The 15114-nt window shown below is 39.3% G+C and overlaps 1 long non-coding RNA gene across 1 annotated transcript in view; it reads right to left on the bottom strand.

Moving 5' to 3' along the window:
* The window catches only part of LOC147911946 (uncharacterized), a 198472-nt gene that overhangs the window by 35592 nt on the left and 147766 nt on the right, over window positions 1-15114 (bottom strand). The gene's annotated exons all lie outside the window — the stretch shown is intronic.

Below are 15114 nucleotides of genomic sequence, written 5' to 3'. Positions count from 1 at the left end.
CTGTCTCTATGTGTTTGTTTGTTGTTGTTATTATCCACGACTTAATGAGTGAGATCACACAGTATTTGACCTTCTCCCTCTGACATATTTCACTTTGCATAATACCCTCAAGGGCCATCAGTGTTTTCACAAATGGCTGGATTTCATCATTTCTTGTGGCTGAGTAGTATTCCATTGTGTATATATACCACATGTTCTTTATCCATTCGTCCCTTGATGTGCACTTATGTTGCTTCCAAGTCTTGGTATTGTGAATAACGCTGCAATGAACAGAGGGGTGCATGTATCTTTACGCATTGGTGTTCTCATGTTCTTTGGATAAATACTCAGCAGTGGAATAGCTGGATCATGTGGTAGTTCTGCCCTTAATTTTTTGAGGAATCTCCATACTGTTTTCCATGTGGCTGCACCAGTTTGCACTCCCGCCAGCAGTGTATGAGAGTTCATTTCTCTTGACATCCTCTCCAACACTTGTTGTTTCCTGTCTTGTTAATTATAGCCATTCCCATGGGCTTGAGGTGATATCTCATTGTAGTTTTGATTTGCATTTCCCTGATAGTTAATGCTGAACACCTTTTCATGTGTCTGTTGGCCATCTGTATATCTTCTTTGGAGAAATGTCTGTTCAGGTCTTCTGCCCATTTTATAATTGGGTTGTTAGTTTTTTGATTGTTGAGATGCATGAGTTCTTTATATATTTTGGAGATTAACCTCTTATCAGATGTATGGTTTGCAAATATCTTGTCCCAATTGTTAGGTTGTCTTTTCGTTTTGTTGTTGGTTTTCTTTGCTGTGCAGAAGCTTTTCAGTTTGATGTAGTCCAATTGTTTATTTTTTCTATTGTTTCTTTTCCCGATCAGACATTGTGCCTGAAAATATGTTGCTAAGACTGATGTTGCAGAGCGTACTGCCTATGTTTTCTTCTAGAAGTTTCATTGTTTCAGGTCTTACATTCAACTCTTTAATCCATTTTGAGTTAATTTTTGTGTATGGTATAAGGTAATGATCTACTTCCATTTTTCTGCATGTGGCTGTCCAGTTTTCCCAACACCATTTGTTGAAGAGACTTTCCTTTCTCCATTGTACGTTCTTGGCTCCTTTGTCAAAGATTAGCTGTCCATAGATGTGTGGGTTTATTTCTGGGCTTTCGATTCTATTCCATTGATCTGTGTGTCTGTTTTTGTGCCAGTACCATGCTGTTTTGGTTACTATAGCTTTGTAGTATATTTTGAAATCAGGGTGTGTGATACCTCCAGCTTTGTTCTTTTTTCTCAGGATTCCTTTGACTCTTTGGGGCCTCTTGTTGTTCCATATAAATTTTAGGATTCTTTGTTCTATTTCTGTGAAAAATATTATTGGAACATTGATAGGGATGGCATTGAATGCATAGATGGCTTTAGGAAGTATGGACATCTTGACTGTGTTAATTCTTCCCATCCAAGAGCATGGAATATCTTTCCATTTCTTTATGCCTTCTTCAATTTATTTCAGCAATCGTTTGTAGTTTTCAGTGTACAGATCTTTCACCTCTGGTTAAGTCTATTCCTAGGTATTTTATTCTTTTTGTTGCAATTGTAAATGGGATTGTATTCTTAATTTCTCTTTCTGCTACTTCGTTATTAGTGTATAAAAATGCAACTGATTTTTGTATGTTGATTTTGTATCCTGCAACTTTACTGTATTTGTTTATTACTTCTAAAAGTTTTTTGGTGGATTCTTTAGGGTTTTCTATATATAAAATCATGTAAACTGCAAATAGTGACAGTTTCACTTCTTCCTTTCCAATTTGGATCCCTTTTATTTCTTTTTCTTGCCTGATTGCTCTGGCTAGGACTTCCAATACTGTGTTAAATAGGAGTGGTGACAGTGGGCATCCTTCTCTGGTTCCTGTTCTTAGAGGGATAGCTTTCAGGTGTTCACCATTGAGGATGATATTAGCTGTGGGTTTCTCATATATGGCTTTTATTATGTTGAGGTACTTTGCCTCTATACCCATTTTATTCAGTTTTGTCATAAATGGATGCTGTATCTTGTCAAATGCTTTCTCTGCATCTATTGAGATGATCATGTGATTTTTATTCTTCATTTTATTAATGTGGTGTATCACATTGATTGATTAGCAAATGTTGAACCATCCCTGCATCCCTGGAATAAATCCCACCTGATCATGGTGTATGATCTTTTTAACGTATTGTTGTATGCGATTTGCTAGTATTTTGTTGAGGATTTTTCCATCGATGTTCATCAGTGATATTGGCCTGTAATATTCTTTTATTGTGTTGTCCTTGTCTGGTTGTGATATCAGGGTAATGTCGGCTTCATAGAATGAGTTAGGGAGCTCCCCCCCCCCCTCAATTTTTTGGTGGAGTTTGAGAAGGATAGGTATTAAGTCTTCTTTGAATGTTTGATAGAATTCCCCAGGGAAGCCATCTGGTCCCCAACTTTTATTTTTGGAGATGTTTTTGATTACTGTTTCGATCTTCTTACCGGTGATTGGTCTATTCAAATTCTCTATTTCTTCTTGATCCAGTTTTGGAAGGTTGTATGATTCTAAGAATGTATCCATTTCTTCCAGATTGTCCAATTTGTTGGCATATACCTTTTCATATTCTTCTCTTATAATCTTTTGTATTTCTGAAGTGTCCATTGTAAGTTCTCTGCTTTCAATTCTGATTTTACTTATGTGTGCCTTCTCTCTTTTTTTCTTGGTGAGTCTAGCCAAAGGATTGTCAATTTTGTGTATTTTTTCAAAGAACGAGCTCTTGGTTTTGTTAATTTTTTCTATTGAGTTTTTAGTCTCTATTTCATTTATTTCTGCTCTGATTTTTATTATTTCCTTTCTTCTACTGATTTTGTGCTTTGTTTGTTCTTCTTTTTCCATTTCCTTTAGGTGCACTGTTAGATGGTTTATTTGAGATTTTTCTTATTTGTGGAGATAGGCCTGTATTGCTATGTATTTCCCTCTTAGAACTGCTTTTGTTGTATCCCATAAATTCTGGCATGTAGTATTTTCATTTTCATTTGTCTCCAGGTGTTTTTTGATTTCTCCTTTTATTTCTTTGTTGACCCCATCGTTGTTCAGTAACATTTTGTTTAATCTCCACATATTTGTGGCTTTTCTGATTTTCTTCCTATAGTTGATTTCTAGTTTCATACTGTCATGGTCAGAAAAGATGTTTGGTATGATTTCAACCTTCTTAGATTTACAGAGACTTGTTTTGTGGCCTAATATGTGATCAATCTTGGAGAATGTTCCATGTGCATTTGAAAAGAATGTGTATTCTTTGGTTCTTGGATGGAATGTTCTGTATATATCTACTAGGTCCATCTGTTCTAGTCTGTCATTTAAGGCTGATGTTTCCTTATTGATCTTCTGTTTGGATGATCTATCCAGTGGTGTAAGTGGAGTGTTAAAGTCCCCTACTATTATTGTGTTACTGTCTATTTCTCTTTTTATGTCTGTTAATCATTGCTTTATATATTTAGGCACTCCTGCATTGGGTGCATAGATGTTTACATGTATCATATCTTCTTGTTGGATTGTTCCCTTGATCATTATGTAGTGCCCTTCTTTCTCTCTTTTTACAGTTTTTGTTTTAAAGTCTATTTTTTCTAATATGAGTATTGCTACCCCAGCTTTCTTTTCACTGCTATTTGCATGGAGTATCTTTTTCCATCCCTTCACTTACAGTTTGTGAGTGTCTTTAGTTCTGAAGTGTGTCTCTTGTATGCAACATATATATGGGTCTTGTTTTTTTATCCAGGCAGCCACCCGATGTGTTTTAATAGGAGCATTTAGTCCACTGACCTTTAAAGTAGCTATTGATAAGTATGTACTCACTGCTATTTTTTAACTTTTTTTTCTCAGTGTTTTAGTAGTTCTTCTCTGTTCCTTTCTTCTCTTGCTCTCTTCCCTTTGGTTTGATGGCTTTCTTTGGTATTATGTTTGGGTTCCTTTCTCTTAGTTTTTTTTGTATTTATTATAGGTTTCTGGCTTGTGATTACCATGGGGTTCATATATAGTAACCTACGTATATAGCAATCTATATTAAGTTGATGGTCTCTTTAGTTTGACCTCTGTCTGAAAGATCTACTCTTTAACTCCCCTCCACCCACATTTCATGTTTTTGATATCATATCTAACCTCTTTTTTGTCCGTTTGTATCCATTACCCTCAGCTGATAGGTTTATGGTGTTTCCTTTGTATCTAACTTGTTGTCTTTCTCTTGCAGCTTTTAGTATTCTCTATCTTTAATTCTGGACATTTTAATTATGATGTATCTTGGTGTGGGCCTCTTTGGGTTTACCTTGTTTGGTGCTCTCTGTGCTTCCTGTACCTTGATGTCTGTTTCCTTCTTTAGGTTAGGGAAGTCTTCGTCTATTATTTCTTCAAATAGATTCTCTGCCCCTTTGTCTCACTCTTCTCCCTCTGGGACACCTATAACATGGATGTTAGTGCACTTGATGTTGCCCCAGATGTCCCTTAGACTGTCCTCACTCTTTTTAATTCTTTTTCTTTTATCTGTTCAGCTTGGGTGATTTCTTCTAGTCTTTTGTCCGGCTAGCAGATCCATTCTTCTGTATCCTCTACTCTGCTTTTGAGTCCCTCTAGTGAATTTTTCATTTCCAGTTTTGTATTCTTCATTTCTGATTGGTTCTTTCTTATATCTTCCATTTCTTTGTTGACATTCTCACTGAGTTCATCCATTCTTCTCCTCAGATCAGTGAGCATCCTTAACACTCTTTGAACTCTCTGTTGGGTAGGTTGCTCAATTCTGTTTCACTTAGTTCCTTTTCTGGGGTTTGGTCCTGTTCCCTTGGAATGTATTCCTTGGCCTCCTCACTTTCCCTCTTTCCCTGTGCTGGTGTCTCTGTATTAGGTAGGTCAGTTATGTCTCCTGCTCTTGGAGAGATGACCTTATATAAGTGATGCCTTATGAGGCCCGACAGTGTGCTTCCCTTCGTTCCAAATGTTCCAGAGTGACCCCTGTGTGGGCTACATGTGTCCTTCTGTTGTGATGAGGTTGCTCTTTCTGTAGGTGCCCAGGGAGGCTGAGTGATGCCCCTGGCCAGCTGTTGTAATGCTCAGCTTCTTGTAGTTGTTGTGGGCCCTTCAGTCTCTTTATCGAGTGTGGGGCACCCACCAACCACCAACACAGTTGGCTGCAAGTTCTAATAGCAAATTCCTGTTGCAATATTTCTATTAAGTGAGTACTCCCCCAACGTGGCTGGTTGTTAGGCTCAGGGGCTTACAATTGCTATAACCCTCCAGCCTTTATGTCTCTTGACAGCTCTCTGAGGATTGCAGCTGGGTGGGGCTGGCCTCAGGCATGGAAGTACCCAATTGTTTCAGGCTTTGGAAGGTGGGGCAAACCCCTATGTGGCTCTTTGAGAAGCACAAGTCCTCTGCTGCTGACAAGCCCCGCTGCCCACAGGTCCACACACACAGTCAACACAGTTCTGCCCCATGCACGTGCCCTGACCTCCTGAAGTGGACCCAGTCTCTCCAAGGCAGGAACCCCACACACTCCACCACTGCCCTGCACTCTCCACCTGCTCCTTGTGCATGCCCTGCCTCACAGAGGTGGACCCACTTGCCAGGCTATGGAGAATCCAGGCAGCTCACTTAGCAGGCCCAGAAGTTCTCCTGGGGCTTGTTGTTGGTTGGGGCCAGTCTCTAGGGTGGGCTGCCTGGCTGAGCTGGATTAAATTGGTGCTCTAGTGGGTGGGGCAGACCCTGAGCTAGCAGGCCCCAGGGAGAACTCCAATGGCATTTGCCAGTGTCTGTGTCAGCACTCCCACACCAGGCCACAACAACAGCTGCTGCCAATGTCCCAGTCCCTGGAGAGGTCTCACCTCTCACCAAGATGCACTCAGGGCCTATCAGCTGAGTCTCTTTTCACCAAAGCACTGTTCACCTTTCTTTCTGGTGATTTTAAGTTGCTTTCTGAAACAGGTGAGTTTATGCATGGGCCCTTTAAGAGCCAGCTTTAATTTCTTTGTGAACCAGCTTTTCTGGGAGTACTCCCCAATGTTTTAGTACCAAGCAAAGTCAGATAGTACGCCACTCATCTCGATTGTGCTGGGTCCAAAAACATTCCTACAGTGGGGGCGCTCCCCGTCTCAGGTCCCCACTCCTTCAGGGAAGGCTGCGTACCTTTGGGCTGCTCCCGGGTGGCCATGAAGTGCTGCGGCTTGGGAAGGTGGTGTTTTTTCTCCCCATTAAGGGAATTTCTGCCTCTTCCACCTCAATTAGTATTGTGGTTTGTTGCAGGAGTTCCTCTTATCCAGTTTTCAGTTCTCTCTCAGGAGTAATTTTTCCAAGTGTAGTTGTAAATTGGCTGTGTCTGTGGGAGGAGGTGAGTTCAGAGTCCGCCTATGTGGCCATCTTGGCTTCTCTCCTGTACTTATTTCTTCCAACCATATTTATTTATCTCTATATCTTTCCTTTTGCATTCTGGCACAATTTCTGAAGTTTTCCATTCACATTGTGGATTCAACTTTCTGTGGAGTCAATTTTCCTAGTTATTGTCTTTAATGTAGATTTTAATGCTATCACAGTCTTTTTGATTATCTTATAATCTTTTCATATACAACACTTGTTTTCTTTTTATCTAAGCCTACTTTTTTTCTTGTCATGGGTCAGTTCTAGATTAACACTAGCAAGAATTTTATAAATTTTAGTAAGATCAGAGCAGAAATTTTCTACAATTTTTCTTTCAATTCTACTCTGATTACATTACATTCTTTTTTCTCTTTTTTCTGAATTTTCCAGGAATTATCTTGTCTTATAAGTAGAACACAATGTTTCCTCGGGCCTGCATTATCAATTGTCTTATTTCCAATCATACGAAATGAGGAGAAATCTATACTGGTCCCATGTAGTGAGGTGCTTGATCACCCTCATTCACTTTGACCATCCACTTGGAAGCTGAGAGAATTCCCTTCTTAGCTACAAAGCCAGATGCTAATTTTATTTGCATAACCCTGAGCCCTGAATACATTGCTCTGTAAGCATTAATTTTTTATAGATCTGTTGAACCAAAGTGGAAACTTTTCCTTTTCAACTGCCTCATTCTTTGACTCTGCAGAATGCATGAGTGATGATGGTGTTGAAGGAGGAGGAGGAAAAGGAGGAGGAGTGGGGGAAATAATCTTGGCTACTCTACAGGTACTTCCCTAAGATCTTTACATTACTTGTATCATTTAATCTTCTCAAGGACTCTATGAGAGAGCTACTATTCTTATCCTATGAGAATATATATATAAGAATATACTGTTCTTATCCTTTAACTTTTGAGAAAACTAAGATTTGGCTAAATTAAGTAACTCAAAATCTTATGACAAGTAGTAAGAAGAGGTAGGACTCCACCCCAGATTTATCTAATTCCAAAGTCTATGCTCTTGACCATTATACAATGCTCTATTCTATAGAAGCACTTTCTTGACCAGGTTGGTTCATGCCAATCTACCCCTGTCCTCTGTTTGTACTTAGCATGATTTGCCCTAGAGGATGTTCCAGGATGCTTTGGTCCATTAATCACCCTCCCCACTGCTTTCAACCACTCATCATGTTGCACATGGAACTCTATAAAAGGAGGCTGGAGAAGGAGTTGGGAGGATGATGCCTCCTTACAAAGATAGTCTCCATGTAGTCAAGGGGATGACAATGGCTTTTGTCCCCTGTAGCTTTGTGCTTTGAGCTAGAGGCAGAAAGTGGTGGTGGCCCTAATCGTTTTCCATCCACCTCCAAGCTGTGCTATTCTGTTCAAGTTTGAACATGCCTTGGCTCATGGTTGTGTTTCTTAATCCAGACATATCTGTGATGTAATTGATGAAAATTTCTCCCTGCTTCCACACTATGCTGGACTCTCCACCTTGGTTTATTGTTCCATCTTATTCTCATAGTTTATCGTGATATAATGTTTCCCTTTTGTCAAATTATTGTACATTTTTAAAGGGAATCTGAGAAAAGGTTAAATCAAACACTTTAGCCAGCTATCATTTTGATGCTAAACCTCCACTCTCTTCTCAATGTTTGTTTTTTAATAATATCCCAGGCATAGAAAACATTAAGAGTTGCTATCTTTGATGTTATAGGTATATTGATATTAACTCAAGTTAACAAATATTTATGAAATACTAGGAACGTGTAAAGTGTGGTGCTCAGCAATTTGAGGATATAGATGTGGAAGAATTGTAATTTTTATCTCCAGGTGCCTAGTGGGAGAGATAGATATAGCTACAATTCACTGTCTTTTTTATATCCTATATGACATTCTCCCTACTGTAACAAAATGTTAAGAGAGCTCAGAAGGGAAGGAGTTATTTTCTACGTGGCCATCAGAAAAGGATTTCCAAGAAATCTTAGGTTGGATTCCCCCAGAAGCAGATGTTGAGAGTATTTGAGCACAAGGTATATTTGGGAGGTAATCCCAGGAAGCCAAACAGGGTGCTAAGCAGGTCACTGTTATGGGCAAATGGGGCTCACTCCCACTGGGGACCACTGGGAGATGGTGAAGAACACATATCAGTGTTGTGCTACTTGAGGGGGAAAGAAGATGAGATATCTACTTACCAAATCCTGTTCACCATTGTTTGAGGGCTCTGCCCAGGGATGTTAACTTTCCAATACTTCTGAGCTATCCTGCATGTGGGCTGAGTCCATTCCTGTGCAGCCAGTGAAAGGCCTTAGACAAAGAAGTTATAAACTTGAGTTGTGCATGGAGACAGGATTTGGCTGAGGCACACATAGCATCTGCTTCACTGGAGGAGGTAGCATTTAAATTGAACCTTAGATGATGAGAAGGTTTTTCAGCAAGTCGTGATATGGGGGTAAGCATTTCAGTATGCAAGAGTAGAAAGGACTAAGGCAGCATTTATGTGGTCCATGGCAAACATAATAAAGCACCAACGTTTGAAAATGATTCACATTTTTAAAATTAGAGAAAATTCAAGGTTATCCCTATAAATATTCATTCTCACTCCCTTGCTTTGAGTGGGAGAGAACCTAGCTCCCAAGAGTTTGCTCAGAGGGAATCGTGCCTCACTAGCAGCCTGTTTCCTCTAGTTAATATCTGTATTGCTTTGACTTATTACACTTTTTGAGTTCTCTGCAGAATTTGGGGGTTTTTTCAAAACCTGGACCTGGCAATGTGAGTTGAGTTTTTGCATATGGGGATGTCATTCTTTACATGTGTCACTTTGGGGAAAAGGTTAAGAACGGCTGATACAATGTTTGGAAACGTGACAGATAGGTTCAAGGAAAAACAAATAACCCAGTGGTTGGAGCATAGATTATAGTGTGTGGGGATGGGGGCTGAGGGTGGATAAGGAAGGGAAAGGAGAGGTGTATATCAATGTGTAATAACTGATTATTTCAATAATAAATATATATTACCTATTAACAATAAATGTATATAATATACAATATATAAATTGCATATATTATATTCCATATATTTTCCTAACTTAATTTTGGGCAAGTGTTCCCAGGTCTTAAACCTGGTATTTCTAAAATAATGAAGAGGAGTTGCGCGTTACAGGAGTGAAGATGGGTCATGTGAATTTTCCTTTTGTTTGTATGTGGGAGTGAGGAGAAATATCAAATCATATTATCTACTTCACAAGATGCACTTGCACTTTGCCAATGAAATCCATGTGAGGTTTCATTTTAACCTTAGAAAATACTGAAATTTTTGACAAGGTAGGTTATTAGTAGGTTGGGAGACTGCATCAAAATTTGCACCTGTTTGAAAATGCTTCATTCTGGACAGACAGCTGTCATCTCTGATAATACATGCCTGTGAGCTCCTGGAGCTTTGGAAACTTGAGTAACAGCAATACCACATCACTGCAACTCTTAGCCTGAATTTCCCATGGGGCACAAGGCTGTCAACTGTGAGCAGGTGAGGTTTACATAAAATGTCTTCATTTCTGGTTTGCACAACTTGGAATAGAATATTATGCGAGTACATAGAATATTGAGTATATAGAGTGTTTGTGTAGGAGCTAGGCTTGGTTACATGGATAGTCATAGAAACAGACATTACATTCTTCTGAGGGAAGTTAATGAAACAGTGACAGTGCACAGAAATTTCTGTTTAGAGAGAAAAACAAAAAGATGGATGAGTCTTTTTTCAAATATAATGTTATATAAATATAATATAATATCAAAAATGAGGGATAGTAATTAATACTCCAGGATTTGAGTCTTCTACTTTCACAGCTCATCTTCTTCCAGAGTAAGAGGAAGTTTCATACCATTTCCACTCCAGTTGTCCAGCCCACAGTGCGGCTGCCTTATCCCACTCTTCCCTGGTGGTTCTGTGACTGCTAGCTCAACATTTGGCCCCCTGAGCCCTATTCCCTCAGGGCTGTTTCTTCTTTATAAAAGCCAGTGGCGAGTATGCCAGCCACTCTTCCTTTTGACACCTGTGCTTGTTTGTTACTATATCTCCACTCAAGGCAAGAAGGGTGGGATAAGTTTTATTGAAGAATTGTGGGGAGGGGCAATTTAAGATTGGGAAAACTTAAAATTCAGTGCTATGCCATGATTTTTTATCACAGTTGTTTGAGACAACCTGGTAAGTTGAATCTCTCACAAGGAAGTTACCAATTCCATCTCTGTTTCTGGCCTGTTTTTCCCCATTCATGCTCTCAAAAGGAGAAAAGGAAGTTTTTTCCTATTTTCTCTGTAATTGTAAGTTCTCTCTTTCTCAACCAAATTATTATTTTCCATTAGCATTCAAAGAGTGTTGAAGTCCTTTCTTTTATTCTTCATTCCCTCCTCCCCAATTACTCACCATTGGAACTGTTGAGAATAATAAATAAGCCCCTTGTTGAGCTTTTTGCCTTTTACCAGCTACTTTATTAGCTACCAATAGAGAAACTTGAGATTATCGTTTTATTAACCAAAGATCTACACATTTTCTACACTACATTTCCTGTAGTATTCTACAGGAATACTACAAAAGTATTCCTCAAAATCCTCTTGATTTTGAGGAGGACAGGAGAGGGAGGAGAGATTATTTGTTGACTTTTTAAAAAATAGGATAATGTAAGGTTCTATTGGAGTGATTTTGAGGAATACTTTTGTTTTTATGAAATTTAAATAACAAGTGAACTCCATTTTGGAAACTGATCATAGACTCCTACACTCCGTCAACTGTTTTCCTCTGCCCCCTGGTACAAACTCTGCTGTGGTCCTTATCTCACTGGCTTAGACTTATCTATTCATTGGCAAGAGACCATAACCCATTGGTTTTAGTTCCTCCAGAGCCCAGTATTAAGAAAGGCACATAGCAGGTAATAGATGATTGTTGAATGGATTTGTACCCAAGATGCCATCCCACCCTCTGAAACAGTCCCATTTAACAATTTCTAGAACAATGAGATTTCTATTTTGAAAAGCCTTCAGAAACCTATTCCAATATTCACTATTGGGGAGAAAGGGGACTAAAAGCAGAGGATCAGCATTTGTGGAGTATCAACTCTGTATCAGGGACAAAGCATAAAACACCTTCCATTTTTTATTTTTCAAAACAGTCTTATTATGTAAGAACTGTTAAATCTCCATTTTACCAGTGAGGAAATTGGGGCACATGAAGTTAAGAATTTTGCCGGTCATAGATTATTATGAGACAACTGAGATACAAACCTGAGACTGTCTGTCTTCAAGGCCCAAGTCCTTTCCACCTTACTTCCTCTTAGTCACTCCCTAATAGAGAGAGAAACTAGTCTGTTCCACACCACATTGCCAGATTAATTTTCTTAAAGCTTTTCTTTTGCTCAAATCGCCTCAGTCATTCCTTTTCATCTAACTTTAGAGTCCATACTATTCAGCCTGAATAACAAAGCAATAGAGCCCAGTGGTAAACAACTTCTGTGGGCTTCTGTGTGTCAGTACCAATGGGGTCTCTATAATTTTTTAGTTAACCTCATGAAACTATTCTCTAAAATGGCCATAATAATAATGTCTTAGTCAGTTTGGGCTGCTATGAGAAAATACCAGAAACTGGGTGGCTGATCTACAACAGAAATTTATTTCTCACAGTTCTGGCGGCTGAAAGTACAAGATCAGGGTGCCAGCATGGTCACGTTCTGGTCAGGGCCCTTTTCCTGGTTGCAGACTGCCCAATACTCACAGGGTGAAAAGAGCACTAGCTAGCTCTCTGGCCTTTTCCTCTAAGGGCACTAATTCCATTCATGAATGCTTCACCCTCATGATCTAATTGCCTCTCAAAGGCCCCACCTCCAGACACCATCACATTGGGATTAGGACTTCAACATAGGAATTTTGGAGGGACATAGACATTCAGTCCATTGCAAATAGTATCTACCTCACAGAGTTTTTTGAAGATTAAATAATATAATACATAAAAAGTGCTCAACACAGTATACAGTCAGGATGAGATAAATGTAAGCTAGTACTCTATGTATTGTTGTAATTTTTTAATGATTTATTATTGACGTACAATTGACAAATAACATTATATTAGTTTCAGGTGTAAAACATAATGATTCAATATGTGTATACATTGTGAAATGATCACCACAATAAGTCTATTAATATGGATCACCATACACAGTTACAAAATTTGTTGCTGTTGTTGTTATTAATAGAAATTTACATTGCCCTTCCTTTCTAACCTTTGTTTCTTCCTTAAAATGTTCTCCATAGCACAAACTTGCCTCCAGCCAGGCTGGGCTCCCCACGCTTTGCCAAAATCTGTGATTATCCTTGCCTTTATTCTTTTGCTTAAAGTAACATCTCTTCCTTTCCATCTGCTCATGCAAATCTGATCAATTTTCTCACTTTCTCAGGCAAAGCTGGTCACTCCAAATAGCTATCCTGTTGATGTCAGTCGGCTTCTTTCCCAAGCTACTTTGTGGCAGATTGTTCAATGTGTAAAGTGGCTATGGCAACAGGAATAAGGGTTAGGCATGGGTGCAACAACATTGACTTTCCTTACTCAGGTTGGTCTGGCTATCATCACTATTGATTGGCCTGTCTGCCAACACCAGAAACAATCCTGAGCCCTGATATAACATCATTCCCTCCAGGTAGAGGGGGGCGGGCAGGGGAGACCAGCCGGCTGCTTAGTGGGAGATGGATTACATTTAACCTTTTCCATCATGGAGGGAGAAGCAATTTGTCCTTACTAGTATAATATGTATTCTGAATATAGATTGGCATACCTGCCAATGATACAATTGCCGGTACTACCATCCATGGATTTATAGGCTGAATTATTCACTATCATATTATTTCACATAATATTGTTTCTCATCAAATATCTAATTTTTTAGGAAAAGAAGTGTGGTTTGGCCTCATGGCCAAGAAATTCACTGCTTGTACCGTGTGCTCCACTACTCAAAAAACAGTCAGCCTCATATAATGTTGAAATAGCCTATTGAAGATGCAGCTATAGTACCTGTCATAGTGGGAGATCATATCTATGAGGTTGGGAAACTGACCTAAAGGATGTGACATATGCTTTAAACCAATGGCCAATATCGGTACCATTTCCTCACGGCCAAAATGCGTAGGTCTTGAAACTAACGGGTGAAGTTGAGAGTGGCCTCTCTCACTATTCCACCTAATAATTTATTCACCAAATTTTGCTAAAAATCCCTGAAACTTTAGGCTCTACTCACTAAGAAGTATTGATTCCTAAAGGGGAAGTGCTTCTGCCAGGGGACACAACAGTTCTATTAAATGAGAAGTTGAGACTGCTACTTGATCTTGTTGGGTTCCTCAGGCCACTAAACTTAATACAGGCAAAGAAGGGGGTTACTCTACTAGACAGGGTGCTTAATCTTGATTAAAAAGGGGAAATTGGGTAACTGTATATAATGGGGACAGAGAAGCCTATGACTAGAACTCAGGGGAATCCATGGGCCTCCATTTCCAGTCATAAAAGTTAATCGAAGACTACACAATTAATGCAGGATCTCTAAGGGCTCAGATTCCTTACAATGAAGGTTTGAATCATTCAACCAGCTAAAGAAATTTGACCATTTGAGGTGAAGGCTAAGGGTAAAGGAACATGGAATAAGTAGTGGACAAAGGAACTTCAATTTCTGCTATAGCTTAATGTCCAGTTACAGAAACAAGAACTATAGCATATTTTGTGAAGTGTGTATACTTTGTTTCTTGCTTGATTTATATACACATGTGTTTTTATTATTCCCTCTCCTTACTCTACTTTTTTAGATAAGAAATGTTAGTAATAGTTAACTCTTGGAATTTAGTCTTAAGGTCTAAGTCTTAAGTGGACTTTTTACTGATCTAGAAGAAAAATTAACATCACCAGAAAGGGATACAGTGACTAATAGGACCTTGTGTTTCTCCTTTTTAGGAAAGAGTGAATATATCATAATTTGTGTAAGAAGGAGTTGTAGAGATGATGTCACAGAAATGGTGGATTAGGGAGCTACAAGAATTGGTCCCTCCACTGAAGTGACTGTTAAGCTGGTGAAAACTGACAGAATCAATTTTGTTGGAACCCTGGGATCTACTCAAAATCTTACAGCAACCAGGGAAGTGCTTAATGACAATAGATACTGCTAAATTTTGGTAAGAAAATATTCTGGCATTTTTTTCTTACCTGTCTGCCATCCCCCATTCCCCAGCTCAGTGGTGGCTGTGGGGACAGTGACTCATTTTCCTGGTGTGATTTGCGGGTGCTAGCAGGGGATGAGGTATGGATCTTGTTCTAAAAAAATTTTGGTTGTATGTTTTTACTGGTGGTTTCCCTGAGGGACTGATGCAGACAGACCTTTGTTTGCCCCCAACCCCTTGGAGTAGAGCAGCTAAGTGAAATCTATTGAAAACATTTAAAGACGTACTGCACATAGCTGCCCAGGGCAAGGGACAGAAGATGGGGCAAGCAGAAGACAGATCCAAAAGTCTGGGAAGAGGAAGACTGAGAAAGAATATTCTTGAGGAAATAAAGACTTTGAAAGGCTACTACATATACTAAGAAATCAGAGTGCAACATGTAGACCCAGGGGCAGAGGCGTGCTCACAAAAGACCTGAGATGATCTTAGGCTTGCACCTCTGGCTGATCTTTGGGCTCTACACAAGCAGGATGTGAAGGCTAAGGCAG

This window comes from Ceratotherium simum, chromosome X, assembly GCF_057802395.1.
Source record: "Ceratotherium simum simum isolate JZ-2026a chromosome X, ASM5780239v1, whole genome shotgun sequence".
Classification (NCBI taxonomy): domain Eukaryota; kingdom Metazoa; phylum Chordata; class Mammalia; order Perissodactyla; family Rhinocerotidae; genus Ceratotherium; species Ceratotherium simum.
The sequence above is the reverse complement of the archived record's forward strand: the minus strand, read 5'-3'. Positions and strand labels throughout refer to the sequence as shown.